Below are 11538 nucleotides of genomic sequence, written 5' to 3' on the forward strand. Positions count from 1 at the left end.
TTTCTCTTCCTCTGTTTAGTATTTTTATTCTGTGGTCTCTTCCTTTTTCCATATATCCAGTTTCTCAAGGTTTGGCCTAATCTCTAATTGGATTGACTAGTTGATGTCTATATCTTCTTTCAACATCCTTTCATGCACTGATGACTCTGAAATCTTTATTTTCCTTTATGATCTTTCCTTGTACACCAGATTCATGTCCAACTCCTTGCTTAACATTGCTACATGGATGCCTTATAAGCATCTGATGATAACAATAGCCAGATGAAATTCTTGATGCCCATTTCCCACACCCAAATGTGCTACTTCCATTCTTTCCTATACCAAACAAATGTCCCCTTAATCTATCCATTAGCCCAGAAAAAAATATAAAATTTAACTTTAGTTCCTCTATTTAGTGTATTCCTCATATCAAAGCAATCAACAGGTTCTATTGAGTCTACCTCCAAAACTTATGCCAAATTCGTCTGCTTCTTCCACAATGTTCTTTACTTTCATCTAGGCCATGATCATATTTTATGTAGACTAAAACATAAACTCTTTAGTTCTCTTTATTTCACCTTTACCCCTATATCATCCAGTCTTCACACAATAGTCTGAATGACTCTTTAAGTCAGTAATTAGATCATTTCACTCTTCTCCTTAAGCCTATGTTTATTATTGTACTCAGAATTAAATTCAAACTCCTTATTCAGGCTAGAAAGTCCTGTGTCATTTCCCCTGCTATTGCACTCAGTTTCATATAATATAATTCTCCCCTTTCCCTGGACTATGTAGTCACAGTGATTTTCTTTTTGTTCCATAAACATTAAAACTTAGGTTCTTTGTAAGATCTCTTCATTCTGAATCTGGTTTTCCCCCAGGTCTTTGGATGGACTGACTCACTCATCATTTAGAACTCAGCTTAAATTTCATAGCTCAGAAAGGCCTTCTCTGACCACCGATCTACAGCAGCCATCAGTCACTCTCCATCACATAACCCTAGTATATTTTTCAGCATAGCTTCCATTTCCATCCTGGTATTTTTTGTTTTATTTGTTATCTAATTAATTCACTAATCAATGTATCCATGTCTTTAAATTTTAAATCTCTTGTGGTGTGTATGCCCTTAGTAAGAAGGATATGTTCTTCCTTGTTCTTTGGGACATTATTTATGTCTGATACACAAACAATGATGCTCAGAAAATATTAGCTTAATAAGTAGAGTTAAAAATTTTTCTGATGTTTCTAATCTAGTTGGAGATGATCATCTTAGGGGTTTTCTTCCTCTACTTCTCTCCATTCTTTTTCTGAAGGATAAGAGAATCCCTCAACTGAGTTCTCTTTCTCTCTCCCCCTCACTTTCAATCTCTATAACCTGCAGCCCATTTTGGGACCCCAAGGGACAGCCTCCCAAGAATGAGGCCAACAAAGAGAAGGGAGGTGAGAAGTGTTTCCTGTTCGCTTTGTTTGAACCACAGTCATAAATTGCAACTGAAATCAATCATGTTTCTACACTTCTCAGTCATATGAGCTCTTGTTGTTTCCTTTCTTGTTGAATTCAGTTGGGATTTGTTGTTCTGTTGAAAGAAACTGAAAATATTGTCTTATAAGATAAATCATGTCCATCTGAGATAGATTGCAGAGTTTGAATTGGTAGCAATTTAACTTGGAGCCTACTTGATTAGACATATTAAATTATATTGATATAAATTGTATAAAATGTATATTTATGTTTTAGTGATAACACTCAGAAGAACTATATAAAGCATCTACTCTGTAAACAAATAAAGTAAAACCCACAAACAACAAAACAACAAATAAGACATCTTTTTGGATTCCATTCCTTTTCTTTTCTCAAAGACATTGCTTTACCAGTCACCCACTTTGCCTTATCATTTTCTCTCTCTTTGTTTTTTTTTTGTTGTTGTTGTTGTTGTTTTACTTATTGACAGGTAATTGGATGGTTAACTGGATCACAGATTTTTAGGGAAGAAGGGACTATTGGAAGATAAAAATGTGATGTAAGGTAAGAAATCTGTCCAGATATTTGACCCAAAAACTCAGTAAAAATAGAGTTTGAAACTGAATTTTCATTTCAATTTTTATCTACCGAGAAGTAGACTTTATTAATGCCACCGTCTTCTGCTACCAAATTCCATAGTTTGAGGCCATTACTGTTTCTCCAGAGTAGTGACATTTGACAGTCTTAATCATAACCTCTTCACTTAGTTTCTTAGAACACTACCTTCTTCTAATTTCCCCCTTGTGTCACTAGCCATTTATTCTTAGTAATCTGTCCTGCTTCCTTCTCATCTCCCTTACATCTAAGTGTGGGAATCATTCAGGACTAAATCTTTAGGTCTGTTTTCTTTGAAATATTCACATAATCCCTAGTGATCTCACCTAATCTTATAGCTTTGAGTATTATCTATATGCTAATGATGCTGTCTTTTAGTTTCTCTCAGAAGCAGACCACAAGATGGGAAATCAACTGCAAGCAGCTGTTTGGAAGAAGATCCCAGGAAGCTTTAATAGGGGTGTGGGAAAGTGAGACAAGGAAGTGAAGTTACCACTGGGGAACTAGAGCTTAATTTTCACTGCAACTGCATAGCAGATACTTCAGATTTATCCATTCTCTGGGGGACTGCATTTCCCTGGCACTTCAAGCCTGCCACATGTATAGACAATTCAATGTCTAGAGAAAGCCCTTAAGCTGAGTCAAAGTCATCACGGTTAGAGGTTGAACAAATGCAAGTAAAAATGGTGGGTCCTGAGAGGATATGCATTAACAACGTCTGCCACAACTGCTGTATCTTCAGGCTAGTTTTCTCCCATAAACCCTACCGCCTGCCCAACATCCTAGATATCTAAAGGTATCTCAAACCAGCATGCCTAAATATACCCCACTGATTCCCATTTATCAAAACCAGTTCTCCTAGAATCCCCCTATTTCTGTAAATTGTAATTTCATTCTTTAAGTTGCTCAGACCAAAACTCTGGAATCATCCTTGGTGCTACTTTCTTTATACTCTCATCTAGAATGTTAGCTCATGAAGGCTGTTTCTCATCATGTCTCACATAAGTTGATGATGCTACCATCATCTGTCACATAAGTTATTGCAGTTGCCTCCTAAATGGTCTCTTCTTTCTGTCCTTGCTCTTGCCCTTATTACAGTCTTTTATCTATTGACAAAGGTGATGTTTTAAATTTAAATCATACTATGCCAAAGGCTTCTAATCTCATTCAAGTTAAAAGCCAAGGTCTACATTGGCTTTCTAGCATTTCCTTAAGTATATTCATCTTATCCTCAGGATTTTGCATTATTGTTTATTCTCCTTGCATTACTTTACACCGGATGGCTGTATGACTGATTTGGTCACTCATCCGCTTCATGTCTCCTTTCTGAGTCAATTTCTTTTCCTTCCTTACATAAAGCTACACTCCACGCTCCACTTTTCTCCCCTTAAAAAGGTTTTCCCTTGTTCATTACTTTTATCATCACTTGACACTACATGCTATATAATGTAAAGTCTGTGAGAGCAGAGACTTTGTTTTATTCACTGCTATCTCCTTAGATCTAGAAAAGGTTTTGGTATTGATGAATTCTGAAAGAGAGAAAAAAAATCGTTAGAGCAAAAGAAAACTATTTTCTAATACTATAAATAAATTTCTTCTTTGTAGTTTTTCAAGATAATTTATTCTTGCCTCAAATTAGACTGCATGATATAGAATATCTATCATCTATCTATCTATCTATCTATCATCTATCCAGCAAGATATATAAAGAGGAAGATATAAAAGTAAGTCACATGTAAAATTATGTCTTTTATGGGACATCTCTATAGTTTAGAATCCTCATAGAAGAAAACCAAACAATGCAACATGTTTTGTTTTATTATTTGGGCATAGTAGACACAATGCTATATTAGTTTCAGGTGTAAAACATAGTGATTCAACTTCTCTGTACATTATTCTATGCTCACCATAAGTGTAGCTATCATCTTTACTATAAAACGCTATTGCAACGTCATTGACTATATTCCCTATGCTGTACCTTTTATTCCCATGACTTCTTCATTCCATAACTGGAAGCCTGTATCTCCCACTCCCCTTCACCAATTTGCCCATCTGCCAACCCCCTTTCTCTGGGCGTCTTATAAATCTGTTTTTATAAGTCTGATTCTTTGCTTATTCATTTGCTTTGGGTTTTTTTAGATTCCACATATGAATGAAATTATATGCTCTTATTTTTTCTAAGTAAGCGTAATACCTCCAGATCCACCCATTTTGTCAAAATAGCAAGGAATCATCTCTTTCATGGTTGCATAATATTCCATTGTGTGTATGTGTGTGTGTGTGTGTGTGTATATATATATATACACACCATATATATATATATATATATATATATATATACGTACCATATATGGTATGTGTATGTGGTATATACATACCATATATGGTATATGGTATATATACCATACCATATATGGTGTGTATATATATAATATATATATATATATTATATATATCTATATAATATATATATATATATATATATATATATTATATATATCCACCACATTTTCCTTATCCATTCATCTGTGGATGGACACTTAGGTTACTTTAATATCTTGGGTATTATAAATAATGCTTCAATAAACAGAGACGTATGTATCTTTTTGAATTAGTGTTTTCGGTTCTTTTGGGTAACAGCTAGTAGTGGAATTATTGGATCGTGTAGTATCTTTATTTTTAATTTTTAAAGGAATTTCCATACTGTTTTCCATAGTAGCTGTGCCAATTTACATACCCACCAACAGGGCACAAGAGTTCCTTTTTCTCCACATCCTTGCCAACACTTTTTTTTCCCTTTTCTTTCTGATTTATTAGCCATTCTGACAGGTGAATTTTGATTTTGCAATTCCCTGATGATTAGTGATGTTGAAAATCTTTTCATGAGTCTGTTGGCTATCTGAATGTCTTTTTTAGGAACATATTCAGGTGCTCTGCCTATTTTTTAATTGGATTATTCCCCCGCCCTTTCTTTTGATGCTGAGTTTTTTAAAAATATATTCTGCATATTAATCTTTTATTGGCTACATCATTTGAAAATATCTTCTCCCATTCAGGAGGTTGTCTTTTTGTTTTGTTGATGGTTTCTCTCACTGTGCAGAAGCTTTATATTTTGGTGTAGTCCCAGTAGTTTATTTTTGCTTTTGTTTTCCTTGCTTTAAGAGATATATCTAGAAAAATGTTGCTATGCTGATGTCAGAAATATTACTGCCTATATTTTCTTCTATGAGTTTTATGGTTTCAGGTCTCACATTTAGATCTTTAATCAACTTTGAGTTTATTTTTATGTATGATGTTAAAAAGTGGTCCAGTTTCATTCTTTTCTATGTAGCTGTCCAGTTTTTCCAGCACCATTTGTTGAGGAGACTGTCTTTTCCCCATTATATATACTTGCCTCCTTTGTGGTAGCTTAATTGTCCATATAAATGTGGGTTTATTTCTGGGTTCTCTATTCTGTTCTGTTGATTTATATGTCTATTTTTATGCATGTACCATACTGTTTTGATTACTACAAGTCTGTAGTATATCTTGAAACCTGGAATTGTAATACCTCCAGCTTTGTTCTTGTTTCTCAGGATTTCTTTTGCTGTTTGAGATCTTTTATAATTCCATACATTTTTGGGTTTATTTGTTTTAGTTCTGTGAAAAAATGCTCTTTGTTGTATTTTGACAGGGATTACATTGAGTTTAGATTGCTTTGGATAGTATGGAGATCTTAACAATATTAATTTTCCCAACCTATGAGCATGAAACATTTTTCTATTTGTTTGTATCATCTTTAATTTTTTTATCAGTGCTTTACAGTTTTCACAGTATGGATCTTTCACCTCTTTGGTTAAGTTTATTCCTAGGTATTTTATTAGTTTTGGTGCAATTGTGAATGGAATTATTTTCCTAATTTCTTTCTTTGTTGTTTTGTTATTAGTGTATAGAAATGCTACTGATTTATGGGTATTCATTTTGTATCCTGTGACTTTATTGAATTTATTAATTACTTCTCATATTTTTTTGTTGGAATCTTTGGGGTTCTCTATATATAGTATCATGGTATCTGCAAGTAGTGACCATTTAAATTATTTCTTATCAATACGGATGCCTCTTATTTATTTTTTTTTCTTTTCTGATTGCTGTAGCTAGGGCTTTTAGTGGTACGTTGAATAAAAGTGGCAAGAGTGGACATCCCTTGTCTTGTTCCTGATTTTAGAGGAAAATCTATTTTTCATCATTGAGTATGATGTTAGCTGTGGGTTTTTCATACATGACCTTTATTATATTGAGATGTGTTCCCTCTGAATCCACTGTGTTAAAAGTTTTTATTTTGAATCTTCTCAAACGCTTTTTTGGCATCTAATGAGAGTGATCATATGATTTTTTATCCTTCATTTTCTTGATGTGGTATATGATGTTGATTGATTTATGAATATTGATCCATACTTGTATCCTCAGAATAAATTTCATTTGATCATGGGAATGATACTTTTAATGTATTATTGAATGCAGTTTGCTAATATTTTATTGGAGATTTTTGCATATAGTCTTATCAGGATATTGTTCTGTAGTTTTCTTCTTGTGTGTGTAGTATCTTTGTGTGGTTTTGGTATTATGGGAAATTCTGGCTTCATAGAATGTATTTGGAAGATTTCCTCAATTTCCCTCTCTCCTTCTTCTATTTTTTGGAATAGTTGGAGGAGAGTAGATATAAATTCTTCTTTAAATGTTTCATAGAATTCACCTATGAATCCATCTGGTCCTCAACTTGTATTTTTTGGTAGTTTTTTGATTACCAATTCCATTTTGTTACTAGTAATTGTTCTGTTCAGATTTTCTATTTCTTTCTGATTCAATTTTGTAAGATTGTATGTTTCTAGGAATTTGCCCATTTCTTCTAGGTTGTCTAATTTTTTGGACATATATTTTTTCATATATATATATTTTTTCATATAATTCTTTGTATTGCTATGGCATTATTATTTTTCTTTTGTTTCTAATTTTAGTTATTAGGGTCGTTTCCCTTTTTTTCTTGATGAATCTGGCTAAGGGTTTATCAATTTTGTTTATCTTTTCAAAGAACAAGTTCTTGGTTGCATTTATTTTTTCTGTTATTGTTTTTGTCGTTGTTAGTCTCTATGTCATTTATTTCTGCTCAGTTATTTATTATTTCTTTCTCTCTACTTACCTTGGGCTTTGCTTGTACTTATTTTTATAGTTCCTTTAGGTGCAAGGTTATATTGTTTATTTGAGCTTTCTTTTGTTTTTTTTTTGAGCCTGGATCAGTCTATATTTCACTCGTAGAACTGCTTTCACCGTGGCCCAAAGATTTTAGACAATTCTATTTTTTACCTAATTTGTCTCCATGTATTAGTGAGTCATGTTTTAAAGTTAATTTGGCTTTTTATTTTTGTGTTATGATTTATAAGTAAGAAAAGATATTCTTTTGAAAGAAAAGAATAGCAAAAATTTAATTTTTGCTTACAATATTACCATGTGCTAGAAAATTTGTAGAATATACTCCAACAAGTACTATTCAATCTTTGGTATCTGTGTGGAAAATTATAAACATATTCAAAGAAGAGACTGTGTTGCTCAGTTACTTTTCACACACACACAAAAATAGTACGTATTATATATAGTAGTTTCACATGTTGCTGGAATGCAAAAGAATGTGAAGCCAGAGAGAACACTTAATGAAAATTCAATTATCATGGTACACCCAGACAATGAAATATTCGGCACTGAAAAGAAATGAGCTATCAAGCCATAAAAAGACATGCAAGAAATGTAAATGCATATGACTAAGTGAAAGAAGCAAATCAGAAAAGGATACATACTATGTAATCCCAATTACGTGACTTTCTGGAAAAGGCAAAACTATGAAGATAATAAAAAATAAGCAGTTGGCAGATGTGGGAGGACAGAGAGAGAGATGGATAGGCAGAGTACCAGGGATATTTAGGTAAATTAAAATGCTCTGTATAGTATTATAATGATATTATAATCATGGATATATGTAATGATGCATTTATTTAAACCCATAGAATATACAACACCAAGAGTGAACCCTAAGGTAAACTGTAGAGTGACTATAATGTGTCAGTGTAGGTTCATCCTTTGTTAAAAATGTACCAGTCTGGTGAGAGACGTTGATAATAGAGGAGGCTGTGCATGTGTGGGGATAGGAGGTATGTGGATATTCTCTGTACCTCCCTCTCAATTTTGTTGTAAATCAAAAGCTTCTCTAAAAACAAAGACTTAAAATATTAAGTGATCAGAATTTTTGTAATTATTCCCTTTCCATTACATTTTTTGTAACATTTAACTTTGTGAGTCTTGGCAGAAAAGTGAGTTCTAGAAAAATTTTTGATATTTAAAGGAGGTCAGATTTACATCTTTTGTTAAAATTTTTTTTGAGGACAATTAATTACTAACATTATAGTAAGTTCTGTTGACAGGACGACCACTGTTAAGAATAATTTGTTTTGACATTTATTGAAGGATAAAAAAATGGATGATTATAGTACTTTGTGTTAAACACTACTGAGGGTATTGAGGGTTTCCAAGGAGGGAAATGTGAATTCCATTATTATGCTGGGAAAGGCTTACCAGAAGAGTTGACTATTGTGCTGAGTATTAGAGGACAAGTAACAGTGAGCAATATGAAGCAGGGGATAGGGTTAGAGTTTCAAGAAGAGACAAAAGGTTGTGTGAAGGTGCAAATGCATGAACCTACAATGCTTATTCAAGAAACTGCATTTGTTTTAGTTAATCTGTAGTCAAGAATAAATACACAGAAGCAGCAAGAAATATACTGATATGATCACAAAGGGCTTTTAAATGTAGCTAGGTGTTTGAGTTTTATACTAACATTTATGTATTTAAGAAAAAGTGACATGGGGCGCCTGGGTGGCGCAGTCGGTTAAGCCTCCGACTTCAGCCAGGTCAAGATCTCGCGGTCCGTGAGTTCGAGCCCCGCGTCGGGCTCTGGGCTGATGGCTCGGAGCCTGGAGCCTGTTTCCGATTCTGTGTCTCCCTCTCTCTCTGCCCCTCCCCCGTTCATGCTCTGTCTCTCTCTGTCCCAAAAATAAATAAACGTTGAAAAAAAAATTAAAAAAAAAAAAGAAAAAGTGACATATTTGCATTTTAGAAATATCTTTGGAGACACTGTTTGGAGAATAGATTGGAGGAGATACTAGATGAAAGTGAGAAAAGAATTTTATGATTCAGGGAGATACTAACGAATATTGGTGCTAAGTCATGTTTAGTAAAACGTTGAAGTAGATAATTAACATATTTAAAAAAATTTTTTTTCCAACGTTTATTTTTGGGACAGAGAGAGACAGAGCATGAACAGGGGAGGGGCACAGAGAGAGGGGGACACAGAATCGGAAACAGACTCCAGGCTCTGAGCCATCAGCCCAGAGCCTGACGCGGGGCTCGAACTCACGGACCGCGAGCTCGTGACCTGGCTGAAGTCGGACGCTTAACCGACTGCGCCACCCAGGCGCCCCAATAATTAACATATTTTAGAAAGATGGAATGTTCAGGCTTATACTGATTAGATGTAGGGAATCAGCAATAACCGGACATCTTGGATAAATTTTACCCTTCTAACTTGAATAATTTTTTTGAAAAGTATCTCTATCTATTGTGATTGAAAGATATCAGAAGAGGAATCAATAGGAAGTGGGGAAGTAGAATGGGGTGATAAGATAATAACTACACACGTGGAACTGTTTAGTTGAATGTTATAAGGGACATTTAAGTGAAAATGTTCAGTAAGCAATTAGTTGTATATTTCAGGAGCTCACTGGATATGAGGCTGGTGGGTAAATGTTTATTTCTGTGTCGCCAGAAAGATACTGGCTGCTGCAGCCTTGGTGTTGGAAAGTTTACTGTGATGAGTCAGAGCATGTAATACTAACGTTTAATGATGATTACAGGAAGAATTTTTATAAAGGAGAATGATAATTAGCAGAAGAAAGGCAAACAGAATACTTCTGGGAGAGAAGGGAAATGTTAAAAGTGCATGTGTACAAACATGTGTAAGGTTTTTTGACCTAAGATCTGCTTTGCTTGATGCTTTTTAGAATGTCAATAAGATTTTGGAGCTTTAATAACATGTGATGGTAATGGACAATATATGAGTATTATCTTAGAACAGTGATTTTCTTTAACATTTTGTGAAGTTTGATAATCTGATGGCAGGTATGAAGTTTTTACCTATGGGAAATGTACATACTGACTGTATTTGTCAACGTTCTTGGCTCACTGATTTGGAGATTGAATTCTTTTTCATCCTTAGCCCAGAAAAGAGTTCATATTCTTATAAGATAGGCAGCAGTATTTATGGTCTTGTTCAAGGGCTATGTTAACTCTTCTGCTTTCTGTCATACTGTCCAGATCTCTCAGAATATTATTTTGGGATCAGATGAAAAGAAGTGGCAGGTGTAAAGGAACATCTGAGCTCCAATGAGTGTGAGATAAATTCTATCAAAAAAATTCATGGACCTAACACATCAGTGAAACTTTTAGGGGTAGAGTGATCTGAAGCACGCGAGGACTTCTCTTCCAGTACAAAGTATAAATGATTGCATTTCATATGTCCCCCTACTGAGAAGGAAGTATAATGACTAGTAGGTCTTTTGGGTTTGGGGGATAGTATAGCATCATACTTGGGAATACAGCTTTAATGATTTACTGGGTAACAAGAAAAGCTATTGTGTTTAAGTGAGGCTGAAAGAAGAAAGGATACTGAAGTATGTCCATATTGTTGTGCCAACATCCCTGGAATTTGCACCACATCCCCCGGCAGACCCTAGGTTATTAGAGGTAACTCTGGTGGGAAAAGAGATAGTATGAATTTTATGTTACACTCCTCTTGGAGAATTACAACATAGACCCTAAACTTCTGGAGCAGTGCCATGCCATATATAGCAGTAAACTCAACACCATTCAAAGGAAAAGCTCCTGGCATTCTACTAGGCCTTGGTAGATATGACATATGTGACCATGGGATACCATATGACAATGTTGCTAGAACTATCCATTATGAGTTGTGTTATCTCACCCTGATCAGTTCATAAGTGTGTGCGTGTGTGTGTGTGTGTGTGTGTGTGTGTGTGGTGATGGTGGGAATGTGGTTTATAGCAGCAACAATTCACAAGATGGAAGCCATTTAGCTGGGATCAGGCATGAGGAGAGCTAGAGACACACACAAGTTGCATGAACAAGTGGGTCAACCACCTGTCGTTCACCACTGTTTGGTGTACCATTCTTTGAGTTCACACTGGGTTCCTTGAGATCAACTGATGGGGAAGGAAAAGTCTAAACTTGATTCAGGACTGATAATATATGGATATGAGCTGAAAATGAATTGCTGCTGAGTTACACCCCAACTCAGGTATGGCTTTGAAAGACTATCATGAGGAGAATTCCTCCCAATATGCAGAGCTTCAAGTGGTGTACCTGGTCATCCAGCTTATGTG

Source organism: Lynx rufus, unplaced genomic scaffold (assembly GCF_022079265.1).
Source record: "Lynx rufus isolate CCGP_SWC_20201006 ecotype Redwood Valley unplaced genomic scaffold, mLynRuf1.p SCAF_26, whole genome shotgun sequence".
In the NCBI taxonomy this organism is placed as follows: Eukaryota; Metazoa; Chordata; class Mammalia; order Carnivora; family Felidae; genus Lynx; species Lynx rufus.